This window comes from Denticeps clupeoides, chromosome 20 (genome assembly GCF_900700375.1).
Source record: "Denticeps clupeoides chromosome 20, fDenClu1.1, whole genome shotgun sequence".
Classification (NCBI taxonomy): domain Eukaryota; kingdom Metazoa; phylum Chordata; class Actinopteri; order Clupeiformes; family Denticipitidae; genus Denticeps; species Denticeps clupeoides.
Window position 1 is genome coordinate 2,553,196 of NC_041726.1, and position 16,755 is coordinate 2,569,950.

General features: G+C 45.8%; 1 long non-coding RNA gene across 1 annotated transcript; it reads left to right on the forward strand.

Moving 5' to 3' along the window:
- Positions 1–347: 347 nt before the first annotated feature.
- Positions 348–16,184, forward strand: LOC114770576 (uncharacterized). The gene is made up of 3 exons (XR_003743364.1): positions 348–377; positions 15,947–16,043; positions 16,162–16,184. It is a non-coding gene; the product is annotated as an uncharacterized LOC114770576 (long non-coding RNA).
- The last annotated feature ends 571 nt before the right edge of the window (positions 16,185–16,755 follow it).

The following is a 16,755-nucleotide window of genomic DNA, read 5'->3' on the forward strand; positions in this document are numbered from 1 at the left end:
AAAGGAGTCTGCAGCATTTTTTATTAGATCTCTGGTTAGAATTTAGGCAGTGATACATTACCAATATGAACGCTTATAACGGACTGTGAAACTTTCTAACCTTAATAAATTTGTTTTGCATTCTTGATAGATATTTCTTTATATTCTTTATAGATTTTTTTTTTTACATTTCAGCCAACAGTGAGAAAATAACTTTGGTGGTGACATGGCTGATTTGACATGGCAAAGGAAGGAGATCCGGAACAATGGCTGGACATGGCGAGGAAGGAGGACACACACGCACGACGAACGTGGTGAACAGGACAGCGAAACATCAAGTAACAACGACCCAATGGCGAACAGACACAAACAGGGCAGCTTTATACAATCAGACACAGGTGAACACAATAAGGAAACATAATTTCTCCTGCCGGACCAGAACCTGACAAGTGGTATACAATACATTCAATATTCAAATACTGGTTCAGTTGTTAAAGATGATATTTCCCAGATTTTCCCCCCTTAATTGTAAACACTAAATCAATCAGTAAATTCAACATGGAATTAATTGAATCCAACTATGTATTCAAAATGAAGCTTAAAGTTTTTCTTAGTGTGATATATAGTGTGAGATATCTCTCTCTCTCTCTCTCTCTCTCTCTATATATATATATATATATATATATAGATAGATAGATAGATAGATAGACAGATAATGGTAGATTGAGTGTTTGTACTAGGTTCATAAGAAAAGTCATGTTGGTTGCTGAGGAACAAATATAAAAGTTGGTAACCAGTGTTGGACTGAATATTTAGGATTTCCTAACCTGACGTAAGGTGCATGATTATTAAAAATAGTTAGGACTTGCCACTACAAAGGCGAAATTGTAAAATCTTATCTCATACCTTCTATTTTAAGAATTTAAGCTTTCGAACTTTTAGAATTAAGACCTTGAATTTTATCGTGTTGGTCACATATGCCGGATGAATGCAGGTGGGCAGATTTTCGGTGGCTTGTCGATGCCAGCGCCACACTGACTCCCCACCAGCCCCTCCTCAAGGCGAAGCGTGGCTCGATGGCGGCGGCGGCTCTAAATTCTGGTTGCGCTCTCGGCTGCGTCTGGTCTTTATCTCTGTAATCCGTACACGCCGCAGTACACATACGCATTTTTTCCGCAAGGGCGTTTGCCAAATGGGCCCGGGCCATGCCAAGTCCCTGTGGAAACTATTTTATCACCCATTACAATCAATCTCGCAGGTACGGCACGCCGCTCGGCAGGCCACCGGGGGTCCCGTGACGGGCTGACGGCCCTGTCCAAGCACGCTTATGGATTGGGTGTTACCGGTGACCTTCGGCGCCGCATTACTTGGTGTTTCCATGATGCCCGTGCAGTACTGTAGACCGGCATCGCCGCGAGGGCCAATCAGCATGCCGCTCGGCATTCAATCTCACAGGATAAGAATGCCGTGCGGCGGCCAAATGTGTGTCGCGCCTCGCTTCTGTCCTTTCCGACGATTGCAGTGACACTGACATGTGACCTCACCCAAGCCGGCCTGGAGTTGTTTAAATTTGCTTAACTTTTATTCATCAAAATATAAAGTTGGCATCTTAGTAAGTAAATCCTCTCTTTGGTGATTTCTGCTGCTGTATACAGTTTTGTAGCCAAAGCCTTCATTGCAGCAGGATATTAATTTTGGTATGAATTAAAATGACTTTGGAACTATAATTAAGTATATTCTACGGAGATGTACAATAATGTATTTATTTAACTGTTTTATAAGGTTATTGTAATCTAATTGTTGTAATCAATTTCAGTGAATTCAGAGGAAGAACTTGTGCTGTCCATGGCTGGCTGTAGGTCATTTTCGGGGGGCCTCGGTGTACCTTGAATGTCCACAGTTTGCACGGTCCAAATCGGTCGGTGCGTCGGGGTAAATCCCGCTGCTACCTAAATAACCTCGCACGAGATGGTGCCGTACAAACCTCCGCCTTGGCAAACAAACTTTTGTTTGCGCCTGTCAGTCGTCCGTTCGCTTTTCCCATATGTGATGAGCCACGGTGGTGGGTAATTCCCGACTTTCTTGCTTCTTCCCGTTCTTCTTTAAATAAACCCGCTACGGGTGCTTAAAATGGTCCGACTGCTGTTTTTTCTTTTTTTTTTGTTGGTTCGAGCATGTTGTAGTGTACTGATTTATTATTATACAGTGGAGTTTAATGTCGAGTTGGGGGCCATGAAGCCCTGTGTTTCATGTTATCTTCCATCTTACAGATGGCTGTGGTGAAGGTATAAAATGGAGGAGCAGCGGGTTTGCCGTGAAGGAAAAACAAAAAAGTCCTGGCAACTTTTCACTGTTGTGCGATTAATTAAGACGTTGATCCCCAGCGGAGAAATGAGGAGCCTAGCGGGTAACACACTCGCCTATGAACCAGAAGACCCGGGTTCAAACCCCACTTACTACCATCGTGTCCCCGAGCAGGACACTTAACCCTGAGTGTGTCCAGGGGGGGACTGTCCCTTTAACTACTGGTTGTAAGTCGCTCTGGATAAGAGCGTCTGGTAAATGCTGTAAATGTGAATGTAAATTTACACACACACACACACACACACACACACACACACACACACACACACACACACACACACACACACACACATATATATATATATATAATGTCTGCAAAGCCTCTTAAAAAGCACCTAATGAAAGTGAAGTGATTGCCATTGTGAAACACTGCAGTGCAGCACATGGTGACACAACTAAATGTGTCCTCTGCATTTAACCCATCACCCTGAGTGAGCAGTGGGCAGCCATGACAGGCGCCCGGGGAGCAGTGTGTGGGGACGGTGCTTTGCTCAGTGGCACCTCAGTGGCACTCAGTCTTGGGATTCGATCCGGCAACCTTCTGATTATGGGTCCACGTCCTTAACTGCTAGGCCACCACATGGCCTTTATATTAAGACACATGATAACATTTCGAAAGGCACCTTTACACAAATATATATGTACAGTTCAAGGTAAATTAAAATATTGTGTAAAAGTTTTATCATGTGCCCTTGAGTGGACATGTGCAGGAGCTGCATCCATGACTGAAGGTTCCTCAGATCTGAACATTTCCACTGTTTTTTAAAGCAACATGATGCGCTTTATCTGTGTTTTAACTGTTCCTTGCTGCCATAAAAAATAAAACTCACTGGGAATCAGTTACGCACCAAAGGAAACATCACGACATATTGCTGTATTCATTTTTTTGTCCTATCTCCATTGCACACAATCTTTTCATATCTAAGCACAGTGCTGGTGCTTCAAATGAAAGGGCCGGCATGCTAACTTTGCATCCGCTGCGTGACACCCACCAGGCATCGATATGCGTTGCGCTCCTTATCACTTCTCGTTTCTGTGCTGCTTTGAAGATTTGCCTCGTCCATTATCGTGACCGGACGCTCCCTGCTTTTTATGTGAAAAACCGAGCTCGCGAAATTCCGCGTCCCGCCGTGGAACGGAAGCGTGCGACGTGCGAGCCGCCCGCTGAGCAATTGAGGCCATTACATCCAAATGGCATTCAGCAGTGGGGCAGGATCCATAAAAACCATAATGATCGGGGAGGGCGCTTATTTATTTGCTCGTTCTGTCAACGGGCGCCTTTTGTAAGTGGAAGCCCGCCGTAACGAATGATGGCTCCGGTCAAGCCGCAGAATGGGCTGAAAGAGGTGCGGTCTACCTATCGGAGTAAACAGAGGGCCGCGGAGGGGGAGTGGGCTTTTCACCGTCGCTTGACAAACTCCGCAGCATCGCGTGGGCCCTCAGTTCGCCTTCCTGATGAGTTTAACTGCACTTAGGCCTCCTATTATGCCGGGGAGAAATGGATCCATTGCGTTTCATTTCAAATTCACCAGAAACGTCGGGTCAAATTCAGTGGCATCATTAATAAACATCCTTGCATGCTCCTCAACGGCGACATTCTGGCGGCAATTTTCAGGTTTTCATTCATTGCATTTCAGTCTTTTTGTCCAAATTGTCACACTCCTCTCCACACACTTTCTGAACTTTGAACAAGAAGTCCAGTGCTTTGCAAGATCACGATCGCAACACTTTATGCAAATGCTGCGCGACCTTCCAATTTTGGCCGATCACCACAACCTTTCAATGAGGAATGTGTATGCAGGCGCATGCCAGCCTGGCACAGGTCCTCGGACACGCAAATGGTGCATCTTCATAAAGTGATCCGCAGTGTTTATAATGCACACACAGATTGACACAAATGTCTTGCATTTATCGAGAATCTCAATGGAACAAACGGTTAAATTATAAGGAAGAAAAACGCAGTCTTGCAACTTCCACAAACGTCCCCAATTTTTTTTTGTCAGTTAGACTAGCACCAAAAATTGCATAAAAATAGTTTTCTGTATTACATTTACATTTTACACCATTTACCAGACGCCCTTATCCAGAGCGACTTACAATCAGTATTTATAGGGACAGTCCCCCCCTGGAGACACTCAGGGTTAAGTGTCCTGCTCAGGGACACGATGGTAGTAAGAGGGGTTTGAACCCGGGTCTTCTGGTTCATAGGCGAGTGTGTTACCCGCTAGGCTACTACCACGTATTTGTAAGTAGCAGGATAGCTAGCGGCATGATGCCATCGTGAGAATCCAAGTTAGACCATGATGTCATCTAATGATGTTCAGCTACTTCCTGTAGGAGATGATTGGCAACCCTTTTTATGCATTTTACGCTGTCACAACCCCAGAATAGCCAATGAAATCCTGTTAGAGGTGGACAGACCCTTCTCTCCTATCTAATTTTTGCGTGTCAAGCAATCTCAAGCGAGAGCAAAAAAAGAATAAAGTGCAAATGGGGCAGATTGACACACAACAAGAACAACAACGACAAAAAGGAAAATCACAAAGACAACAAGAGGCAGCGGTGGCACATTGTAATTCAGCGGTGGGCCCCTGAATTTGGCCGCTTCCCGCTCTTGCAGAAAACTGATTAGAAGCCGCCCGGGCCCCGGGCCGCGGTGTGATGCCTTTTCAGCGGGCGACAGCCTTGTTCAAAGGCGCCGCAACCACGGCGGCAACGACAACGGTGGCCCCATTGTCACGGGCCCTGGCCCTTTCTCTGGACGCTGCTGCTGATGTCAGCGTTTCTGGCTCGCTTTTATTCCCGGAGATTGCATGGCCTTTCTCCGGCGCTTCGTCCCCCCCCCCCCCCCACCACGGAATGATTTATCTGCTATTTAGTGAGCAGGGGGAGATTAAAAACCAGATGAAGGCCTGCGGAGTTCAGTGGCATTACTTTGTAAGGGCCCCGTCTGACCGTTGCCAACAGCATAAAAATAAAAAGTAAAAAATCCCATCAGCAATATGGAGATGGTTTGCATTCTAATACTGAGGTTGATACTGAAAAATTGGACAGCATTCTGTCTGATGCAGCAACTGTTGCAAATAAGAAAACTTTGTTGCACTATTACAAAAATGACACGCGTCTGAACTTTTCTTATTCGGCCGGTGAAAGTGAGCATGTTAGTAGTTGCGATTAATTAAAAAGGTTTTTACAATAAGCTGCTCATGCACAATTCTCACACGTGTCTCTGTCATAGTTTTGTAGTAAATTTTAATCTCAAGAATGTGTCAGGATTAAGCAGAGTTAATTCATCGCAAAGTGTGCGATTGACCAGCCATTGACCAGACTTCATTCCACATATTCAATATTCATTCCATATATTTAGGTTTCATTCCATATATTCAGTTCCCTGTCAATATTATATATTTTTTATTTCCTGTTTGGCTTGCCATTATATATATATATATATATACACACATACATACGTACATACACACACACACACACACACACACATATATGTATTTAAAAAGGCCATTTCATGTTCTGTCGACTGCTCATATGCAACGCTTGCTGCTGCAGTAACCTTGAGCAGGCAGTACAAGGCTTCTGTCTGATGGGCGGGTCGGGCTTTTACAAGACCGGGTCACATCGGGTCAAATTACCTTATTTTCCCACCAACGGAGACAAAAAAAAAAAAAAAAAAAAAAAAAAAAGCAGCAGAATCAGCTTTTGTTCCAGCCGCGCCGAAAAACCGAGAGAATTGTGCACGCTGGAAAATACGAACGCTGCCAAACCTTGAGCCGACCAGGTCTGGTCACAGGAGAGCCTTTGTCTCGTGCTCGCGAGTGCACCTGGTGCGTGTGTGTGTGTGTGTGTGTGTGTGTGCACGTGCAGGGTAGGAGAAGCGGGGACCTCGAGATAAACGAGGCAGCACACACACCCCCTCATTAGCCGCGCTCCTGGGACCGGCGAGTTACCTGTAATCACTCAGCGCGCAAAGGCCGCGAGTCCGTCTGCCATTCCTCCAAACTTGCCGTGGAACCTGTGAGAAACGAGACTTTGACATGCCAGGGGTTCTAGCAGTAACACTAAAATTCTATAAAATATGTAGAATTGTGGGGAGGAGGGTGGAGGCGGGCGGAGTAACGGCCTAAAGGTCATTTCTCTCTCGTCTCCACGGCCGAGAAGCAGCCCTGCCCTACGTCTTTCCCCAATCCAAGGCCCAACACGCCGGACCAGAGTGCATGGTCCTCATCATCAGCCGAAAATAAGAAATAAACGCACGCGAGCAAATCCGAGCGGCCTCCGCATCCGTCCGAGCGATTCTGACACAGCAGCCCCGACAGCGTGGGGGTGCAGGCGACTGCCCATCCAAATAAATGCACAGATCTTCCAAACCAAAACCCACTTCGCTTCACAGCACAAATCCACATTCGGAATTGTATTTTTTCTTCCTGCAGTGATCGTGGATTGTTAATTATAAATAATGGTAAACGGTAAAAAGAGACATTAAGGGCATTATTTTGTGGATAATTGTCCTATTTACACTGAGGTGCTGCATCGTTTTAAAATGAAGGCTGCAGTTGAGGCTGATATACGTTGGTACGTTATTAAAAAAAAAATTATAAAAAATAAAAGCCAAAAAGTTTCATGAAAATTTGAAATGGTCACTACAGACTGTACTTTGGGATCCTACTTTAAAAGGTTATTATTGACAGTGTCAGAAAAACATAGTGTGATACCCTTCTTCACAATAGGAAATAATATTTACATACATTTAACGTTACTCATGGCATTCTTATTCTGTATATGGATGTTTTTTCAAACTGCAATAAAAAAAAAAAAAAGCTTTGTGCAATTTGGTCTGTATCCTTCTTCGGACTCGGGCTGCTCACACAAAGGCCCATTATTTAAAAAAAAAAAAGGGCCGCAGGGAAATAATTGGCCCTTTCTGCAAATAAGCGGGCCGAATCAAGCCACAGGCCCCCGTAAAATATATTGACCGGGGTGCGTAGCGTGTTGCTTTCCCGCGGCCGCCCCCTCTCCATGATGAAGTATATAGATTTGCAATTTCCACGGCCGCAGACAAGCCCAATAAACTTGATAATAAAGTGTGCAGGTTAACAGAGGGGTTATTTTCACCTGGCCCTCCATAACTATAAATACTGGAGCTAACAGGCGCGGCGGTCGGGCGGGGAAATGTATTTATTGCCTGGCCCATCCGCATGATGGGCCCCGTCCCTGCAGACAGGGTGCGCTGCTTTATATACATATATATATAGTTATATATGTGTGAATATTTGGATTTATTTTGCCACCGTCCTTTTTTAAGTTTATATTGTCTTTGTTCTATCGCTAATCGATACATGCATATTGAAAGCATAGATCACGGCCGTAACTCGCCGAGTCCGGCCACGCTTGACGCGAGACAGATTGGCCGATCTGTTTCCGTAATAGAAAACAGGAGGGATGCCTTTTTTTTCCCAGCTTACGGAGGACACTCGATTATGAAAAGGCGGCTGCGGCGATAAAAAAAAAACCCAACAGCAACATAAACACTCGGGTCCCAGCCGAAAAGGAAATAAATAAATGAATCCAAAAGCCTCGTGTGAACCTTTGAACTCCTCCCGAGCTTCTCGAGGAGAGTTGAGACGTGTTCGCCGGGCCGTTCGTCAAAGAGGCTGGCGCAGCGGGGGTGAATTGTTATGGCCCCTGTTTGCCTGTTTGGGTCGTGTAGCTATTGGGGATTAAGCGAGTGGATGAGGATGATGAAATCGTATAAAGGGGAGGGCTGGAGGAGGGAGGAGTGGAGGAAACATAGGATGGAATGGGTCAGTGTAGCTTGTTTCATTTTGCAGAGACAGTTAGTTTATTATCTATAATAATATATCTCTCATTCAACGTGATTTTTTTCTTTTCATGACCATTTACGTTGGTAGATTCTCACTGAAGGCATCAAAACTATGAATGAACACATGTGGAGTTCTGTACTTAACAAAAAGTGGAGACCTGACCTCCACAGTCACCGGACCTGAACCCAGTCCAGATGGTTTGGGGTGAGCTGGACCCCAACAAGTGCTAAACACCTCTGGGAACTCCTTCAAGACTGTTGGAGAAGCATTTCAGGTGACGACCTCTTGAAGCTCATCGAGAGAATGCCAAGAGTGTGCAAAGCAGCAATCAGAGCAAAGAAACTAGAATATAAAACATGTTTTCACCTTTTTTAGTTAAGTACAGAACTCCACATGTGTTCATTCATAGTTTTGGTGCCTTCAGTGAGAATCTACCAACGTAGATACAAATTTATATTCTTTTGTGGTTGTGCATTTTCATGCGACCAAAAAGTCACTCTCTGAGGAGTCTGATGAGCAGGCCACAAAGCACTTAGCTGAGCCAGATGGACCGGATGGACAGCTGAGGGACACGTGATGTGCTCTTTACGCCCCTGGACTGCTAAAGAACAGTTGGGCAAGAGCGCGGGATCTAAAGGACGATTTGAACACACTCCCATTGGACAGATAGACTAGTAAAGAACATGAAGCTTCAACTAGCTGATCCCATGAAGTGTTTCATCCTATCGGCACAATCCACTTGGGCCAGAGAGATTACTGAAGAACGTGAAGCATCAAAGATGGCAAACTTGAAATTGGTCAAGAACGTGCCACGTTCTTCGCATGTGCAGAACAAATCGCCCTTTACAGCAGAACCGACGGTGCCGACACGCCCCCATACGACACCGCGAATCCGCAAAGCACCCGAACATCCGACAAAACTCCACGGGTTCTTTACCCCTCTGTCAAAGCACAGTTTTAAACCCTTCTATTTAAGTAGATAGACGAATGAAGAACTTTACTGATCCACAGACCCTTATACAGGGTCAGAAAGAAGTATTTTAATGGACAGCGACAAAAAAGACATAGAGGACACATTACTCGATGCGCTTGTAGCCTTCACACGCTCCTTTATACTGAAACAAGTAATCGACACTATAGATAAGGAAAGAAAGAAAAGGAAAAATGCCCGAGTAGCAAGAACCCCCCGGAACAACGTTAATTGATTAATTGACCGTCTGTTAATATCACACCGAATAAGTTCGGCCGGGATTTTTATTAATGCAGAAACGCTCGGGCCAGGCAAACCTGGTTCCCATAAGGTTTTCGACGGCCTCCTCTAAAAGGAAAAAAGAACCCCTCGGCCGCAGTTTAGGGGAGAGAGAGAGGGGCGGTGTGGGGGGGTTGTGAATAATGGTACATTTGTGTGCGCCGGATAGAATAATATGTTTATTATACTGGCAACGGAGTGGCCCTGCCAGGAAATACATAATACGCCGAGCGATGTATAGGAATATATTACTCATCCCGTGCGCGGCGTGGCCTGGAGGCAGGTAATGGATACAGCACATGGGTTTGGAAGCGCTCCTCCGCGACCTCCTGCGCGCCAAAAGGCCGCCTTGATTGAGTGGTGAAGCCCCCCGCCGTAAGTGAATGATGCGCCCCCCCCCCCCTTTTTTTTTTCTGGTCTTCGGGTATTTTCGCCCCTTTCCCTGGCGCGCCGAGAACAGAGAGATGTGCACGATATCGCTTTTATTTACTCTGCTGGAGCGGGGCCTGCGGATCTGATTTACGGACGGGAAATGTTAGGACGTGCCGGAGGGGGCTCAGCACAAGCTCGCCTCCGCCGGCCCTGGCCGGTCGCCAGATGCCGAGGTCACGTGACCTGCAGGGTGCGTGATGCGGCCTTTTGGAGGCCGGGCGGAGTCGATAAGCGTAGCCACCCTCGTGCATTTTGTAAGTAACGATCCCACGGACCCATCCGGCAACCGAGGCTCCGCACTTCCTGCTCTTCCTTCGCTATTCACCTCCCTCTTGTTTTTTTTATTCCACTTCTCTGCTGTTCCAGAGTCAAACGTTTGTCTCTCTAAATGAGGGAAGCAGCGGCTGGAATTTAAATCTGTTTATATCTGGCCTTTCGTGGCGTCTGCTGACGTGTCACTTATCATTTGAGTACTTTTTCGAGGCAGATTTAGCACCTCATTTCGAGTTCGCGTGACTCGGTCGTCCCCATGTGCTTTTGATTGTTACTGTCATGTTTTTGGATTTTGGTTAAAAAAAAAAAAATCGTTGAAAAGCACACAAAGTAATTGTGACTGCTGTGTCATCTACATTAGAAAAACGTATGCATCACATTTATAGTAAGTGTGTGTGTGGGTGTGTGTGTGTGTAGATGTAAATATAGAACTAAAAACAAGAAAAACACAAACTTAGATGACAAAAACAAAAAAAATGAAACGACAGGGGAATATAATGATAAAATACTGTGTTCAATGTGTCTAAAGATTATTTGCATAATCTAAAAACTATGCACAAATTGTTTAGTGCTTAATTAACTTGTAATAAGTAGTCATAAGTTTTCATGTGATATTTTATATATATGTAGAATAATATAATTTTTTTCTTTCATTTATATCAAATGAATACTATATTGAATTTTGGATTCCCCAGTATAAGCATTGTTAATGCATTTGAAGACAATTAGGAGAAACAGCAAAAACTCACAATTTCTTTCTTTATTCTGTTGAATTCAATTGTGTTACTGTTTTGAATGTGTCATTATTGCCCTTGTTCAGGACTAGTGCATAACAATTTTGCTATGCATTATGGGTAATCAACATCCAGTAAATCCAAATTTTACTAGTGAAATACAACAACGAATGCAGACACTAAATTGTTCTTGTTTTTGTGCGCCAGCAAGGTGCAATGCCTGATGGGTATTTTTCCTTCCCGCAAGATTATTGCCTAATGAACCAGGATCCCTTTGAACCCAAGTCTGCATCATTTTAAAGTGCAAGTGAATAAAAATGAATGCACCTACGAGCTACCAAGTTTAGACTGTTTTAGAATTGCCCCGCCCCTTATCACAGTGCCACTCCCTACTAACAGAGCAGGGCCGGTGGGGGCCTAGCGGTTAAGGAAGCGGCCCCGTAATCAGAAGGTTGCAGTTTCGGATGCCGATCCGCCAAGATGCCACTGAGGTGCCACTGAGCAAAGCACCGTCCCCACACACTGCTCCCCGGGCGCCTGTCATGGTGCCCACTGCTCACTCAGGGTGATGGTTAAATGCAGAGCAGCAGCATTAGCTGTGGGCCGCATGTAGAATCAAAATCAGAATCAGAATCGTGTTTATTGGCCAAGTATTTGCGATGATGGTGTCTCTCAAGTACAGAGTAGAAGAAGACAACAACAGCAGCAATTTGTGCAAGTTGTAGAATATGTTTATATTGTTTATAAATATATATACTGAATATAAATATATGTATGAATGTACATAGGTCTGTGTATAGTGTGTATAAATGAACAATGAACAGTACAATATAATAGACCATCTAAATCTTACAAACAGAGTGTACATAAAGTGCAGTGCAGGGCCATCATTCCTTCCACACATTTGGATTCAGTTTTCTTCCATATATATATGTGTGTGTTTTATGTGTGCTTTTATTAATGAGGGTCCTCAAATGGAAAGCTCGCTTGGGTTTTAAACTCATGTGCACTGCGCTTTCCTACGAATGTTTTTGTCTACTTATACACTATTCCCCCCCTCTCCTGAGGTCTCTGTTCTCCCTTTTCGTCTCTCGTGTGTTTTTCCCCTCTAGGGTTTTTCTTTGTTTTAAGGGAGCGTGATGACGTGAGTGTGCTGTGAATAGCCAACGTGAAGAGGGTCACCCCATTATCCCTCCTCTGTTTGTCTGGCTAACAGATTCGGTCACAGGTGGTGAGTCAGAGCACATGGCCGGAAGGGATGGACTGTTATTTTTCTCTTTCATTTTATTCTTTTTTTTTTTTTTACGTTGCTGTCGCTGCTGCTGTTATTTCTTTGCGCTCCGAGACCCCCTGGACAGCCAGCAGGCAGGGGCGCCCTGCTGCACGCCCCTGTCAACCCCCTCACCAAGAAGAACCCCCATGGGGGCCTGAAACACGGACACCTTGTCTGGGAAAGTTTTGCAAGGCCCTGCCCTGGCCGGCCACCAGGGGGCGATAGCGATAAACTGCTGCGTGCATGTGCAGCAGGACCAGACAGACGCGTGTGTGACCTGATGCCCCTGACCTCGTTTGGACCCTTTAATGTCCCCACATGCCCTTTTTTGGCAGGGGCAAATATAGGCCTGACACAGGCAGACCGGAAAACGGAGAAACGGACGAGAAGGAAGCCGAAGTGACCCAGGCTTACAGTGTGCTTCACTCCACATATTCATGTCAGGTTTTTTTTTTTACGCTGCATATGTTTTAAAATATTACCGTCGTGTGTTGTGCCACAGTTGCGCGTGAGAGCGCGGGAAAAAAATCCACAAATACACAACCAGCCATCATGATAGGGGATACCTGACATTTACATTTACTTTACTTTGCTTTACTTTACTTTATTTAGCAGACGCTTTTATCCAAAGCGACTTACAAGAGGAAGACACCAGCAATTCTCATTCAATTTCTATAGAATATTGAGTTTACAAACTAAGAGCACTGATAAGTCTCAGACTTGTCAGTGAAGAGCATGCTCAGAGATTGTTAGGTGCTAGACGAAGAAAATTTATAATGTATTTATACATTTTTGTATTGTTTGTGCAATGTGTACGCATGTGCGTGTGTAAGTGTTAGATTTGTCTGTAACAGCGTTTTTACAGCGTTTACCAGACGCCCTTATCCAGAGCGACTTACAGTCAGTAGTTACAGGGACAGTCCCCCCCTGGAGACACTCAGGGTTAAGTGTCCTGCTCAGGGACATGATGGTAGTAAGTGGGGTTTGAACCTGAGTGCAAAACCATGCAAAAATACAAGATCATGCAAAACAATTGACCTCTGTGTAAAACAAAACTGGACGATGTTACACGCGTCACAGAACCGGGCGTCAACGATCAGTGGAAAATTCGACAGATGAGCAACACAAGCACCATCGGTACATTCTGTAAATACGTCTACGTCACCATGGCCGTCTGTCTGCCAGTTCACGTCCGAACCTCGTAAAAAAAGACGTTTCACATTTTATTTTTTATATTTTATATATATGAGCTCTCCATCCACGTGGAACATTTTACACACACGCACACGTTTTACTGAGCACAAACGGCAAATCGGAAAAGCCTGCAACAAAACGCGGTTAGCGACAGGACAAGCGCGCATTTATTTCGTTATTTATTGCATTATTTAAAAACAAAAAAATACAAAATGGCGGCGGGCTGGAAGCGTGCCTGCAGATCCAGGCCGCCGCCATCTGGACGTGACAGGCGCTCGTAGCACCGGTGGCTCGGTGGCGGCGCCGCTGCTGCCGCTGCGGTTCTGTCAGCCGGCTGCAGAGGTGGACATTTTCAGGTGCAAAAAAAAAAAAAAAAAAAAAACGGCAAGAGCCCGGCAAAACCGACTACTCTGGCCTTTTCTTTTTCGAACCAAAAATGTCCACCTCTCTCCAGGCGAACCTTGAAATAAGCATTTTATCAACTTCTTTTTTGTGAACGCCATTTAAAATGGGCGGAGTCCTACCTCGTCGTCCCTGTCAGTTCATCTCGTGCATGTAATGCCGCAAAATATGGGGAAAAAATACAGAGGCCAAATTGAAAAGAGCCTTTTTAACGCTTATTTCCCAGTCGACGGTGTTGTGTCTTCTGTACGTGTCAAAAACCGAAAACTAAACAAAAAAGGGATGATACGGTAAAGCGAACTTTAACTTTTCAACAGCCCAACCAGGAGAAAAGAGGAGGATGAGTGGTTCTCAGAACAATCATCAGACATTTATGGCTATTGGTCTCATGTATATTCCTAACCTCCCAGAGCTGCATGCAAATATACCGTACGTGTGTGTGTGAGTGTGTGTGTGTGTGTGTGTGCCTGCGATCTGTCTGCAGAGTGTGCTGCAGCTCTTGTTGTTCGCGTTCCGAACAGGTTCCCGGTCCCTCGGCAGATTCGGAACCGCGCCCGCCTCTGATGCCAGCGCCTAATTAAATGAAACAGAAAATTAAACAGCATTTTGTAGCGTCTCCAGCAACATTACATCATTGATGAGACTGGGACTGTGTGTGTGTGTGTGTGTGTGTGTGTGTGTTTCAGGTACGGGGTGATAATGCAAAGTAAACATTGCCAGAGCTGCAGTCCTTTGGGTTCACTCGTACCCGGTGCATACCCCAATTCAAAATAGCCTGGCGTTTCCTTTTAGTTTTCAAAGCAGTGTTTCCTGTGTGTGTGTGCGTGTGTGTGTGAGAGAGAGAGAGAGAGAGAAAGAGAGAAGGTGGAAGAAAGATTTATTAGGCCAAGTGCTTCTCTCTGGCCAGTCTGTTTAGAGTCCCTGTTTAGCCTGGGCTTCGTTTGTGTGTGTGTGTGTGTGTGTGTGTGAGCGTGTGCATACCAAAAGAATTACCAAGTGAACTTAAGAGTGCGAGTATATCACTTTAGTCACGCTGGTACATCATTCTACCATTTCTGGACATCTTTATTTAAGCAAGTGTGTGTGTGTTTGTGTGTGTGTGTGTGTGTGTGTGTGTGTGAGAGAGAGAGAGAGAGAGAGAGAGAGAGAGAGAGAGAGGTCCATCTGAATATAGTCCTGACATTAAGCAGGGTGGCGTGAGGAGGGTGTTAATCTACGGGCCCGATATTTAATCAGAAGGGCGCGTCCCTCTTGTTGTCGTTCCCCCGCCGCTGGCACGCCGCGACGTGACGCTGACATGTTCTCACGCCAGCGTCGGGGCATCAGCACGTCTTTAACGTCCCTCCCGGGCTCCGTCATTGCTCTGCGAGCGACTCGCCGTTCGGGTCGAGGGGACGTGCGGGCGGAATGAGGACAGAAGTGGGAATCCGTAACACGTCCAACCTGCATATGGTGCGGAACAACGTGTGATGCGATCTCCGCGCCTGCAGCATTAATGCGTAGAAAAAAACCCATCAGAACTGCTGGCCCAAATCTGCCCATAATGTTTAAGGGCTCAATTTCCAAGATGGCGCCGAGCAGAGCTTGTTTGCTAGTGAAGCGTCATCAGCATTTGTGGAAGCAAACAGATAAATAAAGCAGGAAACATGATCTTTAACGGTGAAAGTGAAGCGACTGTGACTTGTGATACACCGCAGCACAGCACACAGTGAAATTTGTCCTCTGAGTTTAAGCCGTCACCCTTGGTGAGCTGTGGGCGGCCATGACAGGCGCCCGGGGAGCAGCGTGTGGGGGGGGATTCGAACCGGCAACCTTCTGATTAGCGCTTCCTTAACCACTAGGCCACCACTGCCCCAATGATGCTTGCGCAGGTCATGCGTTAACGGCGTGGGTGTAAATCGCGAAGAATGAGCAACTATGATCTGGCTCCTCCCACTTTAAGCTCGGTTAATAAGAAAAGCGGAAGTGGCGGTGAAACACTGTCCTCTGTATTTAACCGTCGCCCTTGGCGAGCAGTGGGCGGCCATGACAGGCGCCCGGGGAGCCTTGATCAAGGGGACCTCAGTAGCACCTCGGCGGGTCGGGATTCGAACCCGCAACCCATTGATTGCATTCTGGGTGACAGATGCAATCATAGTTTCTTCTTTTTTTTGTATCTGTTGTGTAAATAACATTCTTATCTCTGAGACATAATTCATTCGTTTTCAAGTTTTCAGAAATGAAGAATGCAGCACGAACAGATCGAAGATGCTCAGATGTTTATACGGCCAAACTGTCATCATACCAGCAACTTTATATAACTTTATGTAAGTTTATATGAGCAACTTTTCAAATTGAGTATTTTATTCACTTTATAACACTTTTTAAATGCCATAATTATGAAATATTTTCTCTATAAGAATGTTTATTCTCTATATTTGTCAGGATTGCCTGCAGCTGGGCTCCACACCTGAATCCAATCCTGACGCCCCATAAATGCCGGAAGTTTCCGCCCGTTCGGGGTCGCTGGCATTTTCGTGAACTCGCTGCACGAACTTGACCTAGTTTTGTTTCATGTGTTTTGAGTTCTGGCAATCGCCACACGCCTACGGGTTAGTTTGTGTTTTTTCCCTTTTATTTCCCGTTTTCGGCCACCGCGCCATTGTTTATTTGTATTTGTTTATATATATATGAATAAAACCCCTTCCCAACATGTCAGACCTCTGCGCTTCCTTCCCCCGATCTTCGGCATGTCGAGCCAAGAACTCTGCGCTCTGCTGGCAAGGCTCCCCGTGGACTGGGACGACACGGACGACGACGAGAGCACGGGAGACGAGAGTTGGGCTCCGCCCATCGCGCCAGTCTGCGATCGGCGCAAGGTCCGTGGGGACCCACGTCACTTCCAGGGGGGTGAGAAGCGGCAAAAACAACGGCGGCGTTCCTCCAGCGAGGAGGTGGGCAGCCTCCAGCCCGAATGGCCAGAGTACTGCCCATGGGAGCTTATCGCGCCATGGGTCCAGGATGTCCGCAGGGTGGACG